Below are 20,530 nucleotides of genomic sequence, written 5' to 3'. Positions count from 1 at the left end.
TCTCTTGAGGCTCTGAGAAATCCCAATCTTCGTTCTCTCTTTTTGTTTTCCAAAGGTGATCATTTGATTTTTGCAAAAGCATGTCATAACGAAAAAATCAGAATCTTTTCATTTTTAGAAAAAGGCCAACTACATGTCCCTGATCATCATTTCTAACTGAAATCTAATTTTCATATAATGACTGACAACCGTAGACACATATGGTTTGTCCAGACACACTGCTGACTGTCAGCGTAACACAACCATCCTAGAGAGACTGGTCCTTTTGGATGAAATGATCCATCTCCTCCAATGCCTCTGAAGTCTCCTGGCCCATTTCACTACCTGCCTACACAGAGGGGAGGGGGAAACGTGCAGGTGGCACATGATTAGGGAAGCACAGCCACCAGCAGTGACATGGAATCAGAGTCTATTATACCAATTTGATCTTACAAAACTGCGGGAGCTAGCAAAGAGGTCTACATAAGGTTGTTGCCTCTACATTTTGTAGTAGAACTTAAGTGATGGTGGGCAGGGCCCACCGTTAGGACAAACTGGATCCCAGGTATGACTCACCACTTCCAACCTCAACAATTCAGGTGAGTGCAAAAGACACTACCCACCTTCACCAGGTAACTGCCCATGAGCCAGACCCTGGGCTAAGAGAAGCTGAAAGAGGAGAGCCAGCCTGAGGTGGAGGGCTGCAGGCCTGGGTGCCTCCCTGTGCCAGCCTGGAGACAGCAAGTCAGTGACAACCCATGAGTAATGCTTGTGAGCTTTTCCTAGAAGGTGGGTCTGTAGGCCTATTTCAGTTTGCATGGCTGATCAGGTCATAGGGCCATTCTGAATTATTATTCACACACAAAACATAGACCTCTAGTATTTGACAAATTGGATTTTCTCTCATACAAGTTTCCACTCAGACTTTCTGTCTGTTTACAAAGTATATGGGACTCCACTGAGAATAGCCATTAAATAGCAAATAGATTAGAGAATCTGATTAAAATTAGACTGTATCTCATTTCATGGGCACTTTTATTAAGAATTGATGCACTGAATTGTAACCTTTGTTTACCTGTAGGGTGGGCTCCTCTAAAAGGGAGAATATGTCTTGTTCAATGTGGTAGTTCTAGAACAAGGCACTGAGCAAATGCAAATAAATGCACGGATTCATTATGAATGAACTAATGAGACTGTTTTCTGTGGAAGTCAAAACGGAATGAACTATTGAGGCAATGGAGTCCTACTGCCTAGGTCAAATCTGCTTTGCAAATCAGGTTTGTTCAGTGGTAGGAAAGACACTGAAGACTACGCCCCTAAAGTCCTTTGGCTGAAACTCATGATCCTCCCTGGTATTTCCCATTCTGTCTTCCCTTATCTGCCATGTAACCTTCTTCAATCAGGCTATCTACACAGGGTTTTCTCAACCCAACACGATCATGCCCAACTCTTTCCATAATTCTCCCAAAAGAGCCTCTGCATCTAATACTTCAAGACTTGGCTCAAATCCTTCCATCTCCACGGAAGTCCTTACTCCAAAAAATAAAAACAAAAAAGCCCGTGGCTATCGAGTCCATTCCAACTCATAGCAACCCTATAGGACATAGTAGAACTGTCCCATGTGGTTTCCAAGGAGTGGCTGGTGGATTAAAACCGCTGACCTTTTGGTTAGCAGCCAGACTCTTAACCATTGCATTACTAGGGCTCCACTACCCACGCGTAATTACAGCTCTGTATCTCCTGTGCTCTCTCATATACCTTCTCCTGAATGTCTGCAGAATCTCCTTCCAGCTCTACTTACGTGGCTGTGTATGAAGTGTGTTCCCTTGTAAGCTTATTTCACCTGTTCTTGGGAACATGTCCTGCCTCCCAAAAGGAGAATGAGACTGTCTATCATTTCACGGGCACTTTTACTAAAATTTACTGCAACGTATAGCCCCAAAGGGACACTAAGTTGCTTAAAGACAGTGAACATACCTTTGCATCCTCCACTGTTAGTGTGACCACATGTCTTGGATATTCCAGTACAGCCTTTAGAATTTAGTTTTATTTAAGAAAAACAATGTGATAATATATAACTAAATCTGATTTAATGTAATATTTTTACATCTAAGAATTTATTTCCTTAGCCTGTATCTTCTCTCCACCAGAACTTAGCTACGTAAGTTGTTTCAAATAATTTTGAGATGAACGTAAATAAATGCATACATAGAACAGAAGAATCCCCTTTGTCAGTTCATGCATTCTCATTATTTTGCTTCTCAACATTCAAGTACTCACAGTATCTTGAATTTAGGAGTACTTAAATAAACATGGGTCAAGTGGAAGTTCAAATTATACCTGTGTTTTTAGATATTCCTTTAGTCTACAGAGACAGAAAAGAATGGGCAAGTATCAGTACCATGAAATAAAGACAGAAAAAAGGGTCAGGAAGGGTGCAGAAAACACTGACATGACAGCAGAGGATGACCTCAGTGATCACAAAGCGCAATGCCTCCATCGTACCTGTGATCCAGAGCAATTTACTTAAGCCAAGTGATAAACAATAGAAGACCTCAGCCAGATTCTGATGTCCTCATTCTTAGTTCTCACTCCCTAACAGCCCTTCCTTTCTTTCTGCCCCATGTTAATCCCATCACACAGGCACCAGTTTTCCTAGATTCATATATTCTGCTTTCAAAAACAACGTGAGCTCCATTTGAACAGGATCTTGGTCTGTCCTCACAGATGTCAAGTTTGGTTTAAGAACCAAGATGAACCTAGTATCTGTAGAACTCTCTGATTGCTAATGTAAATTCATCTGAAATGGGGATGTAAGTCTCCAATATATAAACCTTATGGCACAGCATATTCCAATTATGATCTTTAATTCTGTCAGGACCCTACTCTGGTAGAGAAAAGGCTGCCAGAGTAAAGCTCCACCAATATGCACAGGTTCTCTAGCCCCAACTTTATGTCCATCAAGTTCTTGCATCCTCAGCTAATTTAGCCGGGACCAAATGGTTTGTGGGTGTGTGTATGATCAATTCCCATCAACATATAACCTTCTAAAATTCCACTTGTTTCTAAAAAATTTAAATTTCTAAGCTCAACACTATATAATAATAATAAAATTAGATTTACATGAGAGCAAATCATCTAGACTTTGGATTCTAGAGACCTTGTTCCAATAGAACATGAAGGATTAATGAAATTACAGAAGTATTAGCAATAGGAAATAATTATTACTATCACTATTAGGGAGCCCTGGTGGCGCAGTGGTTAAGAGCTACCAAAAGCTCAGCAGTTCGAATCCACCAGATGCTCCTTGGAAACCCTGTGGGGCAGTTCTACTCTGTCCTATAGTGTCACTATGAGTCAGAATCAACTCGACGGCAACGGGCTTGTTTCTGGTTTTGTACCACAGGTTTGGTTTGGTTTTGTCATTATTACTCAGAATTACGTGCTCTCAAGTGTCCTGAACAGATAGCTACATGTTTGTGCATGGGCAGAAAGGCTGATGAAAGGGAGATGAAATAATTAGTCTCTTAGTTGCCCCAGCTGGGTAGTGACACAGCTAGAAATAGACCCTAACACAGTTGACTTTTTTTACAGTGTGATTTCAACTACTTAGATAAAATGCTAATATGCTTAAACGTGTAAAGCTACCCCAAATAAAGAATTATTGTTTTAAGCATGCGTTGTATTCAACTACCTGAAGATTTACACTACAGATTGTTGGCTTTAAAACAAAACACCATATATATCCAACTGCCATATTTAAAATATAAGAGAATTTGCTAAAGGATGTCTAATACTTATGACATTGTGATTTTTTAAAATATTTTATTTTATTTTTTGTGGTTGTTGAGAATATACACTGCAAAAGCATACACCAATTCAAGCTTCTACATGTACATTTCAGTTACATTGATTACATTCCTCAAGTTATGCAACCATTCTCATCTTCCTTTCTGAGTTGTTCCTCCCTTATTAACATAAACTCACTGCTCCCCTAAGGTTCCTATCTAATCTTTTGAGTTGCTGTCATCAATTCAATCCCATATACATAGATCTTAAAAGAGCATAATGCTCAAGACAAACATTCTTTACTAGTTAAGCTAAACTATGGTTTTAAGAAGACTTCAGGGGATATTTTTGGCTTAAGGTCTAAAGATTATCTTAGGGCAATAGCTTCAGTGGTTCATCCAGCCTCCATGGCTCCAGAAAGTCTGGAGTCCATGAGACTTTGAAATTTCATTTCCCCCCTTTTGATCAGGATTCTTCTATAGAATCTTTGATCAAAATGTTCAGTAATGGCAGCCAGGTATCATCCAGTTCTTTGGCCTCACGGCAATGGAGGCAATTGTTCATGGAGGCAATTAGCCACACATTCCATTGCCTCCTTCTGTTCCTGACTCTTCTTTTTCCTCTGTCACTCCAGGTGAATAGAGGCCAATTGTTATGCCTTGGATGGCTGCTTACAAGCTGAGACCCCAGGCACTACTAACAAACCTGGAGGTAGAACAGAAGCACTAAACGAGTTATTAGGACAATTATTTGGGATATCCCATGAAACCATGACTCATGAACCAAATCCCATGAGGTTTTTGGTTGTATATAAGCAGCCTCAGCTGTTTTTTGTCTTTTTTGTAAATATATCTATCACACATAGGTGTATAACTTATTAAGAGCAATTACATTGATCAGCTGTGCAACCCTACCCTTAAAAAATCAGTGCAGTTTTTCCATCATTGTAAACTAAAACTCAGTATTCCACTGTAATTTTTTAAATAAACTTATTTTAGAATAGTTTTATAGAAAACTATTTTAGATTTCTGTAAATAGATTTACAGAAGAGTTGCAATGAGAATACAGAGTGTTCCCCTCTACTCCACACCCAATTTCTCCTATTGTTAATATCTCACATTAGTATGATACATTTGACACAACTAATGAACCAATGTTGTTACATTATGATTAGCTAAAGTCCATAATTTATTAATATCTCCTTAGTTTTTACTAACAAGTGCTCGCGGCAAAATGGTTAATCACTCAACTGCTAACTGAAAGGTTGGCATTTTGAAATCACCAGCCGCTCTGCAGGAGAAAAGACCTGGTGATCTGCCCCCTGTAAAGACGATGGCCTAGGAAGCCTATGGGGCAGTTCTACTCTGTCCTATAGGGTTGCTATGAGTTGGAATAGACTCTGCAGCACACCACCACCACCACCATGAGTTTTTACCTAGTGTTCCTTTTTCTGTTCCAGGATCCCATCCAGGATACCGTATTACATTTAGTTATTCTGTCTTCTTTGGCTCCTCTTGCTCAGACTTGCCCTGTTTTTGACAACCTTAAAAGTCTTGAGGAGTACTGGTCAGGTACTTTGTAGAATAGCCCTAAATTTGGGTTTATCTGATATTTTCTCATGATTAGATGTGAGTTATGGGTATGGGGAAGGAAGACCACAAGTAAATGCCATTTTTATCACATCATACCAAGGGTACATAGTATCAACATGACTTAACACTGATGGTATTAACCTTCATCACCTGGCTAACATAATTTTTGGAAGGTTTCTTCACCTAAAGATATCCATCCCCCTCCGCCCCCCCACTTTCCATACTATGTTCTTTGGAAGGAAGTTACTTTATAGATAGATATACTTACTTAAGCGGTGGGAGTTATGCTTCAACTCATTGAGGGGAAATAATTCTACATAAATTATTTGGGATTCTTTTGTATGTGAAAGATGTCTATTCTCTTCCATTTATTTATTAATTCAACCATTTAATTATTTCAGTACGGACCCATGAATATTTATTTTACACTTTGGGTTATAATCCAATACTACATTATTTATTTTGCCACTCAGATTTTTCCAGCTTTGGCCATTGGGAGCTCTTTCAGCTGATTTCTGTGTTCCATTGACATACCCCCCATCATTGGGTGTGTGTGAGTGTGTGTGTGTGTGTGTGTGTGTGTGTGTGTGTACCATTTCCTGAATTTCTGGTGCTATAGATGTTCCAGGCTTATCTTGTACATTTCCTGCCATAGCCCTAGAAACAGTCATTTCTCCAAGAAGCTCTGGTTCCTTTTATTGGAGAATGGTATTATAACTAAGATCTGGCCAATTGGTGTGCTCGTTGCTACTAGGGTATCATTGCTTCTAAGCTCTCTCAGTTGACAGACCTTGGCAATATATGTGTGCATAACCCATTAAAAACCAAACCCGTTGCCGAAGAGTCGATTCCGACTCATGGCGACCCTATAGGACAGAGTAGAACTGCTCCATAGGATTTCCAAGGAGCAGCTGGTAGATCTGAATTGCCATTCTTTTGGTTAGCAGCTGTAGCTCTTAACCACTGTGCCACCAGGGCTTCTTATGTGTATATACAAACTCACATATACTAACTGTGTGGCTTAAAGTAAACAAAGATGTACGTCAAGGTTGTATCCTCTCACCATACTTATTCAATCTGAATGCTGAGCAAATAATCTGAGAAACTGGACTATATGAAGAAAAATGCTGCATCAGGATTGGAGGAAGATTCTTTAACAACCTGAGATATGCAGATGACACAACCTTGCTTGCTGAAAGTGAAGAGGACTTGAAGCACTTACTGATGAAGATCAAATACTATAGCCTTCAGTATGGATTGCACCTCGACGTAAAGAAAACAAAAATCTTCACAACTGGACCAATAAGCAACATCATGATAAATGGAGAAAACATTGAAGTTGTAAAAGATTTCATTTTACTTGGATCCACAATCAACACCCATGGAAGCAGCAGTCAAGAAATCAAGCGACGCTTTGCACTGGGCAAATCTGCTGCAAAAGATCTCTTTAAAGTGTTAAAAAGCAAAGATGTCACTTTGAGGACTAAGGTGCACCTGACCCAAGCCATAGTGTTTTCAATTGCCTCGTTTGCATGTGATAGCTGGACAATGAATAAGGAAGACCAAAGAAGAATTGATGCCTTTGAATTATAGTGTTGGCGAAGAATACTGAATATACCATGGACTGCCAGAATAACAAACAAATCTGTCTTGGAAGAAGTACAGCCAGAGTACTCCTTGGAAGCAAGGACCGCAAGGACAGCAAGACTTTGTCTCACTTCCTTTGGACATGTTATCAGGAGGGACCAGTCTCTGAAGAAGGCCATCATGCTTACTAAAGTAGAGGGTCAGTGAAAAAAATGAAAACCCTCAATACGATGGACTGACACAGTGGCTGCAACAATGGGGTCAAGTATAACAATGACTGCGAGGATGTTGCAGAACTCGGCAGTGTTTAATTCTGTTGTACATAGGGTAAACGTTTGGAATGTGATGTTTCATAGAGGAAAAATTAGATGGGTAACTCAGTAAAGAATCCAGATTCTATTTCTGGCTCTTATATACTATGGGTAAAAAAGGACTGTATGTAGGTTCTAGTTTCTTCATCTGTAAAAAGACGGGTGTGATATCGATCCAAGCCCCTGAAAGCGCTAAGAATGGTTTTTTTTGTTGTGGTTGTTTTGTTTTTTAACTTTCACTGTAACTTCTGAGGCTATAGAATCCATAGCCTCCTGATGGTGACAGATAACTGATTTAGGAAATAATATTGGAGTTATTATTCCCTGTCCCTGAGCATAGAGAATGTGACCCAGCTGGAGCTGGGCTCACAAGGGCTCACAAGGACTCACAAGGACACATCAACTGGGCCCTGAGGTATAAAGACAATAGCAAAGATAATCTTGGAAAATATCTTTTAGGCAAATTTTCACATAAAGCCAATCAAACAGAACACAAAAGATTTTGTACTCTTATCTTTTTCTATTAGCATTTAGTGAATAGAAATTTGTTGGACCAATGAAGACCCTCCTGACTACCCTTACTGAAACTTGTACCAATGATTGTTAAGAAAGACAATTTAAAAGGTAGGCTCACAATTTCTAGTCAATCTGTGAAAAGGTAAAGCTTTCAATGGTTTTGCCCATTTGTAATATTAATATATACTAATGGCTCTGTGATGTTCCTTGGACTTGGGCAGACATGCCTGTGGCAGCATGCTTATCCATTCTCCCATTCTTGCCTATTCTGTAATATTCTTTGGACTTGAACAGACATGGCTCTAGCAGCATGCTTATCCGTTTTCCCACTTTTGTCTCTTCTGTGATATTTCCTTGGACTCGGGCAGACATGGCTTTGGCAGCATGGTTTTCCCTTTCCCACTTTTGCCTTTTTGAATATATGCCGAATAAAACTTTCTTTTTGCTTTACTAAACTTTGTGATATTTTTCCCCTACAACATAACCAAGGGATGAAGGCTGTAATGAACCATGTGATATGGGATTGGATTTGGCGACATTAGTATTAACTTATGTTTAGCTTAATATAGAGATGGCTAAATAAAGACATAACTATAGATACATGTATATACATGAGTTAGTATGTTGTTGTTGTTCGGTGCCCTCGAGTCGATTCCAATTCATAGCCACCCCATGTACAACAGAATGAAACACTGCCTGGTCCTGAGAGAACATGCCCAGGCTACCCAGCTCTTGCACCCTGGCCTCCACCATGAGAACATGCCCAGGCTAGCCAACTCTTGTACCCCTGCCTCTACCATTAGAACATGCCCAGGCTAGAATCATTTTGAGGGACTGGGACATGAGATACACGGAGAAGGGCAGAGGCCATCCCAGACCAGCCCAGAACCAGGTGACCCCAAAACACGAGAAAGCCCAGCCAAATTCAGCAGAGCTACTTCACTAACCCATAGCTGACCAGAGACACATAAGTGAACCCAGCCTAAGCCAGCACCACCCAGCTGACCCACATACTATGAGCAATAACAAACGCTTATTGTTTTGTGCCAGTAAGTGTTGGGGAAGGTTGTTACGGCTTGGGGAGGTAAGACTCATTTCTGCCTTCTGCATTAAGAATTAAGCAACAATCATCATCATTTGACCATTTACTGGAAGCAACTAGAGGATTCTTGAAAAAATCAAGGGGGTTGAGAGAGAGATACTGCTGTTTTTACTAATCTGGACACGTGTGACTTCAAGAACTGTGCTTTGGTATATTATTTGGACCCTGACTCCAGTCATAATTACTAATGATTTTGCCATTTAAAAATGTTAGAATAATATTTCCAAAATATATTACTACGTTTCATGGGTTCAATATTGAAGACATCTCGTGAATAATTAAGATTTTCTTCCCTTTTTTTTTTTTTTTGCTGCTCCTAAATACTAATATTTCTGAGGAAAGATAATTAAAAAGATCTTTATATTTTTTAATTTAGAATCTTCAAATTACAGAATATTACCCTAGCCACCATATCAGATTGCTGCTGAGGTCTTGCAACAATAGCTTCATTATCTCCAAATGCACCTCGTTCTCATTAGTAGTAAAAAGGACATAACAGGAACAGATTTCATCCATTCTTTTTAAATACAGTAAGTATTTGGAAGAATATGACTCATGTGATCTAATTCATATCATAACATATCTTCTTCCCCCGTTGAGTTACCTAGAGGAAAGCAAAGTAAGTGACAAGGAGTTTTATTTATCACAAGAAAGAAAATTAGATGGCTAAGCTGCGAAGAAAAGAGTTTAATAGAAAAGAAGTTCAAATATATAAAGGCAGAGTTCTGGAATACTCTGCTTCCACGATCTGATCTCTGCGGATTTGTATTCATAGTATTGTGAGGGCATCTTTCTGGAGAAACTCAAAATATATCTCCAGCTAGAGGGAACAAAACTGAAGAGACTATAACCCTGAGTGAAACAGGTGGTGTGAAAAAGGCTTTGATGCATATTATAAGTATAAGGTCTAACACCGTCATAGAACTGCAAAGTTTACCAAGGAGCTTAATGTCAGGCTTCTCAGAGGATTAAGTAAGGGAAAAATGAAAGAAGAAAGGATCACAAAATAAGCTTGGGATTTTTCCCATCATCCTCCATGTTAGGTGCTTTTTAATCTTTTATTTTCAGATCAGTATCAGGAGATGTGCTTTACACAGAGAAACGTAAGCCACTTGACATGCAAGACAAAATTGAGATTGGATGAAACCAGTATCAGAACGGAAGGAACCTAGGAATTTTGTGGTACATACATTGATTCTGCACAATAGGAAACTGACTACCACTAGCTGTGCATCCCCAGATATGAAGATAATTGGCCAAAACCATGAGGCAGAAATGTGGGTCAGTTAACTCTTATCAGTGAGCATTTATTCCAATCATAAAACACAACGCTTTTCAGTAAAGGTTGGCTCTCAATATTCCTTACATTAAAACTTGTGTGCAAAGAAAAAAACATTTTATTCTTGCTATAAAATCACTGTCACAGTGTTTTACTTCATAAAATCAGACAATTTCTGTCCATACATAAATACTTATGAGCCAAAAAAGCCTGATTTAACTCAAAGTCTATGATAAGTTCTGAAAAATAAAGGAAAGTACGGACAATCCAAGGTTCTCAATTAATGAGAAAGGGTCCTACTTTCCAATACAATGAACACTCAAATTTGAAATTAAGACGTGCAAATGAGCCACCAGTGTCCCATTCCTATAGATGTGTAGTCTCAAAATGGTATCAAATGTCCACACGTACACTTAAGCTAGGCACTGACTAAACGTAAGCTTCAAAAATGGGTCTAGACTGGCCACTGGGGTCTGAACTGGGTGTTTCAGCAATCCACCTTCCATCTAGATTCTCAGCTCCATCAAGATCACATTTAAATGCTACCTCCTCTGCAAAGCCCTCCTCATTCCTGCCAAGCAAGCTCCCATCCCACTGGGCAAACTTAAAATCTTTTTATCCCAAAATACTTCCTTTGCATCCCAACTACACCATTTACTGCATTTTACTTTGTATTACAGCCGTTTGCACACTTGCCCTTCTTCCCTGTTTCAAGTGTAAGCACCATGAGAGCATGGACAGTGTTTTATTTCTCTCTTTATATTTATAATATATTTATATTTAATTAAACAGTTCTAAATCCTCAAGAGTTTAGAATCTAATAAAATGTCATCATACAACATTGATTTATTTTTTGCCCAACTGCAAAGGAATGAAAATTTTATCAAACTGTCAAAACACTAAAGCTCAAGTTCAAAAGTAAAGAAAAATAAGTATAAAATTTGGAAATGAGGAGACAACATTATCATTTATTACAGAGGGTATGATTGTATATCTATTAAAAAGAAGAAAATCACTGAACACTATTACAAAGATTCAGTGGAGTTCCTGGATTCACAACGGTATGCTAAAAGAATTGTTTTCCTTTATTTTAAAAAAGAAAAGGTATACCGATCAAGGTTTATCAGTGGCTACCAGGTTTAAGCAGGAGGGGGATGAAAAGGGGACTCATTGCTTAGGGGACAGTGAGCTTCTTTTAAGGATGATGGAACATTTAGAAACAGATAATGATGAAGGTTGAGCAACAGGAAAAACATAATTAATGTCTCTGAACTGTACATGTGAAGAACGCTGAAATGGCAAGTGTTTTGTCACATATATATTTACCACAATAAAAAAAGTGAACACTAAAAAAAAAGCATTTAGAAATGAAAGTCCTATTTAGAATAGCATCAAAGTGATAAAACTCCCAGGAAAAACTTAACTAGAAATGTGTATGATCTATATGATGAGGTCTTTAAAACATTAATAAAGGATATAAAAGATAACCTGAATAAAAATGATGACGTACTGTCTACTGGAATGAAATACATAATATGATACTGGGGGGAAGAATGAAAATGTAGAGAGGCTTTCAGTATATAATCAAGATGGTATTTCAAACCAGTGAGAAAAAAATTGATTGTGCAATAACTAATTTTGGACAACTGAACAGCCATGTAAAGGCAAATAAAATAGATCCTGTAGTAGACATTACTAGTGCTCAATAGTATTTGGTTTTCCTTTCTCACCTGGGCATCTGGAGATAATATTTCCAAGTGTACTCATGATCTTGCTGGCCAATGTGACTAGATATAGCCAATGAAATGTGAGCAAAAGGGATGTATGACACTTCTGGGCTGAGGCATTGAAAAGCTCCTTGATTTTCCAGCTGCTTCTCTTTTCCTCCACAGAAAATGTGAAGATTCCTTGTTGAGATGGCAAAGCCCAAGGTAGAAATGGCCTAGATCCCTGAGGAAGCTGTCTTGGAACATTTTTCAGACCTTCAGCAGATTGTATGAGCAAGAAATAAACTTTTGGTGTGTCTTTCAACCATTGAAATTCGGAGTTGTTTGTTCTCATGGTCTACTTTGGCTTAGGGAGGGGCATTGATGGTCCAGTGGTACAATTCTCGCCTTCAGTCAGGAGACCTGGGTTTGATTCCTAGCTAATGCACCTCATGTGCAGCCACCACCCATCTATCAGTGGAGGCTTCGTGTTGCTATGATGCTGAACAGGTTTCAGAGGAGTTTCCAGATTAAGATGGGCTAGGAAGGAAGGCCTGGTGATCCACTTCCAAAAATCAACCAATGACAATCCTATGGATCACAACAGTCCAATTCACAACTGATCATGGGGATGGCACAGGAGTGGACAACATTTTGTTCCATTGTGCATGGGGTCACCATGTGTCAGGGGCTGACTCAAGGGCAGCTAAGAAAAACAACCACCTTAGCCTATCCTGCTAACACAGATCCCTGTGTCATTGTCATAAAATAAGGTCCAGATGGCTGAAATACGCAACCATAAGGATTCAAACCATGAAGGCACTGGAAGAAATCACAAAATGCTCTTTATTACTAGAGTGGGATATGTCTTCTAGGTTGCACTCCAAATTAAAAACTCATAAAGAAAAGGAATAATAAATGTGACTACAAAACAAATTCTGCAAAGCAAGAATTCCATCAAGTCCAGGGGCAATAAAAAGTTGGAGAGCATGTTTGCAACCTATAAGACATCTCTTAATATATCAAAATATCTTACAAAACAATATAAAAAGTCAGTAACACATTGGAAAAATGGGCAAAGAACATATTTGAAATACAAATAGCACGTGAGAAAGAAAAAGTTCTCCTCCACTCATAACTGAAGAAATGTACATTTAAATAATAGAGTTACCTATTTTTCTTCTCATATTTACAAAATCAAAAAAGTTTCATGAAACATCATGATGGCAAGAGTGTAAGGTACTCTTGAACACTACTGTATTACACAGCCCCTCTGTAATTTGACAGCTTTCATAATTTAAAATATACATATATTTGGACCCAGCAATTTTACCTGTAGAAAATTCAGATATACTCGCATAATGCCCAAAGATATATTAATAAGTATATACTGAAGCACTTCTTGGAGCAGTAAAAAACTGGAAACAACTAAATGTTTATTAAGAAGAGACCCAAAAAATTAATTACGGAACATAATTAAAATATATGGTACAAGATATAGGGTGCTTTTTTAAAATACTCTACAGCACCAAAAAAAAAAAAAACTAAAGTAGATACGTATGGACTGATATGGCACAATTTTTAAGACGTTTTGGTAAGTCGAAAGAGCATTTGATAGTAGATTATCAGTTATGTAGATTAAAAAATAAGAAAAAATGTGGACTGGCATAAACATAGATTTCCCAGGAAAGGAAAACAGGACATCACTAGGAGTTGTTACCTCTGGGGAGAGGAAGTAGAGAAATTGGGGTAGGGAGAAGACTTTTTACTGATATCCTTTAATACTTTTAGAATTATTTTTAATAAGTGTATAAAAAAATTTTTTAAATAAAAACTATTTAAATACATTAAATCAGACCTATTCCACTGCTACTCAAGTGGGATAATATCACTTTAATTTTCATGTCCCAAAAGTCATAAATGACAAGGGTGGTTATGTTCCTGGTAATCAGTGTCAAGAAAATTTCTGGCACAAAGTCTAGTATAGACAGGTCACAGACAGTTGCTATTTCTGACATTCACTTAAAGGAAAAGTTATTCAACTTGGAAAGTCTTTCTAACAGTTTGGAAGCAAAACCGACAGCTCTCACCCTCCTCATATAAAAAGCCAATCAGGAAATGTGACATTTGCACCCACATAATGCAGCTCAGGTAACTTCTCGATGCTTCCACAAGCAGTCGAGTATGTAAGAAAACTTCTGAAATTATGCAAGCTTTCCATCCCATAAAACTGATAGACTTAAAAAGCACAGGGCAGATGCAACATTAATCTGCTCCTACACACTTTACAGCTATTTAAAGGGCCTGTCAATATGAATAATGCACAGCAGTTATTTTTACATAAAATGCACTCAGAAGTTATAGAATGAACAACTCAATGATAGCACAGATTGCTAAAAGTTCAATTTATAAGACGGTCAAACTGTAAGTGTTCTTTCCTTATTTTGATTTCCTGGATCTCATGATTAAATTTATAAGATAATGTCAATTGCATAATTGATAATGATTTTTTCATTTCCTAGGGATTTTTAAAAAAATCAAGTTTTGTTTTTTTTAATTAAAAAAATGTCATTCTGTAGCTACATAAAATATATGAAACAAAAAAAAATTTCCTTAGGAAAACATAATTTTCCCCATGGGGGGTGGTTGTTAAACAAAAAGGAAAGAATAATATTGAGAATAAAATTAAATAGACATAATGAATTGATAAAAATTATAGCTTCTGTTTTTGTTGTTGTTATTCCAAAATAAGAATCCAATTTTCTCTTATAGAACTTGTAGAATTTAAAGTATTACAGCATACCTTAATAGACAGGCTGAACAATGAAGCTGAATAAAAAATCCAGAAATAGCTGCAGGTACATTTGAGAAAATTGTATATGATAAAGGTGGCATCCCAAATCACTGGGGAAAATGTTGAACTTTCTAATAAGTGGTGCAAAAGACAGACTTTTTAAATAAGTGGTGGTTGAACAACTGGTTAGCAAGCTGGAGAAAGAAAATTGTATTTTTAAATAAGTGATATTGAAGCAAACAGATACCAAGTTAGGGCAAATGATGGACTTTTTAAAAAATGATGTTAGAACTAAAGGGTAGTAAATAAGAAAAAGATAAAATTGAATCCATACCTCACAACATGCAACAGAAAAATAAAATGGTGCATGATCTAAATGTAAAAAACATGGAACTGTACTAGAAAATAAATGAGTAAATTTGTTTATAAACTAGATATGAAAAAAAAACTATGACTTAAAATACAAATGCATGAAAAGAAAATATTAATAAAACGACTATATAAACATAAAAATTCACATTGCAAAAAGTACCATAAGCAAAACAAAAAGGAAAAGACAAACTGAGAGAACATTTTGCACTTTTGTGATAAAGAGCTAATCATCCTAACATACAAAGAGCTCTAAAAAATGAAGAGAAAAAAAACAAAGACCAAAACCACGATCAATAGAAAAATATGCCAAAGACATGAAAGATATTCACAGAAAAATATATACACACAGCTCTTAAACAAACTAAAGCATGCTTATTTTCACACATAACAAGGGAAATGTAAGTTAAAACCATATAAATAGCATTTCTTACCAAATATATATATATAAAATATATATAAAAAATTTGACAATAGATTTTGTCCTGCAGCGTGGGGTGTTGGGGTAAAGATACTCTTACACATTGCTGACGAGTACAAAATGGTCCAAGAAAACAAATTTAAAAAACCTATGAAGGGGAAGTTAGCCAAACAAATACTTCTAAGAGTTTACTGTGAAGCTAGACCTCTGCATATTTGTAAAAGAATAAAAAAAAGTATACATAAGTTTTTTTTAAAAATTTTATATTAAGACATAATATTAAAGTATTGGAAACAACTTAAATGCCTATCCATAGAAGACTAGCTAAATAAACTATGGTATATCTATGCAGTGGAGTACTATGTAGCTGTATAAAAGAATGAGAAAAGCCTACATGACCAATATGGAGTGGTTTTGAGGTTATAGTGAAGGAAAAGACAAGCTGCAAAAAACATACATATAGTATGCTACATTTTCTGCAAGAAAAACACAGATTTTTAAAAAAAAAAGTTTTTTGAAAAAAAATAAACTGGCTTCTCAAATCATTGGGGAAAAGATGGGCTTTATATTAAATGATACCAAGAGAACTGGGTAGCTGTGTATGTATTTCCTTATTTTTGCAACAGAAAAATGACAAGGAAAAACCAGAAGGTAAGTAAGAATGACGTGAAGTGATATCGATAGGAGTGAAGCATCTCTGAGTATTTTTATATAATTTTGAACGATGTAAATATTTTAAATTTACATAAAATGTAAAACTAATAAAAAGAATGAAGAATAATAATCTCTAAAATTGAATATAAGTATAAATAAATGAATATAACTACTTAGCAAATTAATAATGTGACTCTATCAAAAATGATTAATTTACATAAATTTTGAAACTACATTCTCAGTGAGAAATATTCTAAGGAATAAAAAGTCCTGCAAAGACATTGTTGACTGTTACCTAGTGGATTTGTTGTTATTAGTGGCATGAATGTTTTCCTTCTGGAATTTTTTGTAGAATATAACAAAGGAATAAATACATTAATGCACTTAGAAGTCACGATTGTCACTAAGGGAAAAAGAAATACATATATGGAAGGAGGAAAAATGCAAAAGAATCCTGTGATAATGAATAAAATTGGGGCCATTTGGGGTAGTAATACCACTGCTAGGACTATAATTTAAGAAAATAACACCAAGGAAGAAAAATACTAAAAGAAGACAGATGCTTGCTTCTGAGTTACTTACAACAGCAAAAATAAAATGGAAAATGCCTAACTATTCAATAGCAAATGATGGTAAATAGTTAATATAATTTCAAATAAATGGATTATTACTCAGTCATAAAACTTATAAAATATATTTAGCATCATGACCATGCTTATAAGGTCATGCTAAATGAAAGAAAAGATGATTCAACTTTAAACTGTCATGTATGCAATTGCACAGATGAACAGAGTTTAATATTTTGGGAAAGAGACCCATGACTGTCTTATTCTTTTGTATATTTAAACTTATCCAAGTTCTATGGCAATTTATTTAGTTACAAGTTATTTAAAGAAACTTTTTGGGAGAGGCAGGGCCAAGATGGCAGAGTAGTCAGATGCTTCCTGTGGTCCCTCTTACAACAAAGACCCAAAAAAAGAAGTGGATCAATTATATATGACAATCTAGGGGCCCTGAACATCAAAGACAAAGTTGAGGAATTGGACTAACCTGGGCACATGAGTTGAATCCACACAGGAAAAGGAAATGGACTCTTGGGCTCACATAGCTAGTAACAGCTCTAGCCACCTGGAGACAGGATGTGAGAACTTCAAAGATGCCAATAATCAAAGTAGCTCATATGACTAGCCTACTTGGGTATATTAAAATAAAAAATAAAAAAAATAAAACAAGAAGCTAGGACACAGTAAGCAACCATAAAATAAATAAATATAATAACTTATGATGGCTTGGAGACAACAGTCAATATCAAATCACATAAAAAGTTAAACCATGATGGTTTCAGCAAGCTACCAAAGCAAAAAATCAAAAAACCTTCCAGAGGAAGGGAGCTCCTTGTAATTACTGGAGGTAGAATTCAAAAGACTAACATACAGAACTCTTCAAGAAATCAGGAAGGAGATCAGTTGTAATGCAGAACAAGCCAAGGAACACACAGATAAAGCAATAGAGGAATTTAAGAAGGTTATTCAAGGGCATAATGACAAATTTAACAGGTTGCAAAAATCCATACCAAGACAGCAAACAGAAATCCAAAAGATTAACAATAAAATTTCAGAAACAGACAATTCAATAGGAAGTCATAGGAGGAGAACGGAGGCAATGGAAGTCAGAATTAGTGGGACTGAAGATAAGGCACTTGACACCAACTTACTTGAGGAAAAATCAGATAAAAGAATTAAAAAAAATGAAGAAACCCTAAGAATTATGTGGGACTGTAAGAGAAATAACCAACAAGTAATTGGAGTACCAGAACAGGGGTGATATCAGAGAATACACAGAGAATTGTCGAAGATTTGTTGGCAGGCAACTTCTATGACATCCTGAAAGATGTGAAGATATCTATCCAAGAAACTCATCGAACCCTATTACACAAGGTAGATCCCAAAAGAAACTCACCAAGACATATTATAATCAAACTTGCCAAAATCAAAGATAAAGAGAGAATTTTAGGAGCAGCTAGGGATAAACGAAAAGTCACCTACAAAGGGAGTCAATAAGACTCAACTCTGACTACTCAGCAGAAACTATGCAGGCAAGAAGGCAATGGGATGACATGTATAAAGCCTTCAAGGAAAAAAAATTGTCAGCCAAGAATTATATATCCAGCAAAACTCTCTCTCAAATATGATGGCACAAGTAGGGCATTTCCAGACAAACAGAAGTTTGGGGAATTTGTAAAAACCAAACCAAAATTACAAGAAATACTAAAGGCAGTCCTCCAGTAGAAAATCAATAACATCAGGTGACAACCCAAGACTAGAAAACATGACACAGCAACCAGATAGCAACCTAGATAGGGAAGTCACGAAAGTAAATCAAAGCTAAAACACTGAAAATAGGGAAACAGAGACGTCAATATGTACAATATGACAACATTAAAACAAAAAAGAGGGACTAAAAAAGGTAGTCATAGATATTCTATACAGAGAGGAAGGTGATATAAAGAAATAAAAGATTGGTTTAAAGTTGGAAAATTAGGGGTAAATAGTAAGGTAATCACAAAGGAAACTAACAATCTTACGCATCAAAAAAAGAAAAACATAAAGATTCACCAAATACAAAATCAAAAACAATGAAAAAGATGAAAAGAAAATACATAAAGAATAACGACTAAGCACAGAAAATTAAGTGGAAAAAAGAAACTGTCAACAACACACACAAAAAGACATCAAAATGACAGCACTGAACCTGTCAATAATTATGCTAAATGTAAATGGACTAAATGCACCAATAAAGAGACAGACAGTGGCAGAATGGATAAAAAAATCATGATCCATCTATATGTTGCCTACAAGAGACACAACTTAGACTTAAAGACACAAACAAACTAAAACTCAAAGGATGGGGAAAATATATTAAGCAAACAACAATCAAAAAAGAGCAGGAGTGGCAATATTAATCTCTGACAAAATAGACTTTAAAGCAAAATCCGTCACAAAGGATAAGGAAGGACACTATATAAGGATTAAAGGGTTAATACACCAGGATGACATAACCATAATAAATATTTACACACCCAAGGACAGGGCTCCAAAATACATAAAACAAACTCTAACATCATTGAAAAGAGAAACAGACAGCTCCAAAATAACAGTAGGAGACTTCAACACACCACTTTCAGTGAAGGACAGAACATCCAGAAAGAAGCTCAATAAAGACACGGAAGATCTAAATGCCACAATCAACGAACTTGATCTCATAGACATATACCAAACACTCCACCCAACAGCAGCCAAGTATACTTTATTTTCCAACACACATGGTACATTCTCCAGAATAAACCATGTATTAGGCTAAAAAGAAAGTCTTTAACAGAATCCAAAATGTTGAAATATTACAAAGCATCTTCTCTGACCATAAAGCCATAAAAGTAGAAATCAATAACAGGAAAAGCAAGGAAAAAAAATCAAACACATGGAAACTGAATATCACCTTGCTCAAAAAGTGCTGGGTTATAGAAGAATTTAAAGATAGAATAAAGAAATGCACATAATCAAATGAGAATGAAAACACATGCTGCCAGAACCTTTGGGACACAGCAAAAGCAGTGCTCAGAGGTCAATTTACAGCAATAAATGCACACATCCAAAAAGAAGAAAGGGCTAAAATAAAAACATTAACCCTAAAACTCAAACAAGTAGAAAGAGAGTATCAAAAGAAGTTCTCAGGCACCAGAAGAAACGTAATAATAAGAATTAGAGCAGAAGTAAATGAAATAGAGAATAGAAAAACAATTGAAAGAGTTAATAAGATCAAAAGCTGGTTCTCTGAAAAGATCTACAAAATTGACAAACCACCAGCCAAACTGACAAAAGAAAAACAGGAGATGAATCAAAAAACCCAAATAAGAAATGAGATGGGCAATATCACAACAGACCCAACTGAAATTAAAAGAATCATAACAGAATACTATGAAAAATTGTACTCCAACAAATTTGAAAACCTAGAGGAAATGGAAAAATTTCTAGAAACTCACTACTGACCTAAACTAACACAGAGGTGAAATAACTAAACAAACCTATAACAAAAGAAGGAATTGAAAAGGTAATGTTAAAACTCCCATCAAAAAAAAGGTCTGGCCGTGACGGCTTCATTGGAGAATTCTACCAATCTTTCAGAGAAGAGTTAACACCACTACTACTAAAGGTATTTCAGAGCACAGAAAAGGAAGGAATACTCCCAAACTCATTCTGTGAAGCCAGCATAACCCTGATACCAAACCCAGGTAAAGACACCACAAAAAAAGAAAATTACAGACCGATATCCCTCATAAACATAGACCCAAAAATCTTCAACAAAATTCTTGCCAATAGAATTCAACAACATATCAAAAAAATAATTCACCGTCACTGCTTGGGATTCATACAA

At 36.4% G+C, this 20,530-nt stretch overlaps 1 protein-coding gene across 2 annotated transcripts in view; it reads right to left on the bottom strand.

Moving 5' to 3' along the window:
* The window catches only part of PLCB1 (phospholipase C beta 1), an 819,608-nt gene that overhangs the window by 507,925 nt on the left and 291,153 nt on the right, over positions 1–20,530 (bottom strand). The gene's annotated exons all lie outside the window — the stretch shown is intronic.

The sequence above is a fragment of the Trichechus manatus genome, unplaced genomic scaffold (assembly GCF_000243295.1).
Source record: "Trichechus manatus latirostris isolate Lorelei unplaced genomic scaffold, TriManLat1.0 scaffold00104, whole genome shotgun sequence".
Lineage (NCBI taxonomy): Eukaryota > Metazoa > Chordata > Mammalia > Sirenia > Trichechidae > Trichechus > Trichechus manatus.
The sequence above is the reverse complement of the archived record's forward strand: the minus strand, read 5'-3'. Positions and strand labels throughout refer to the sequence as shown.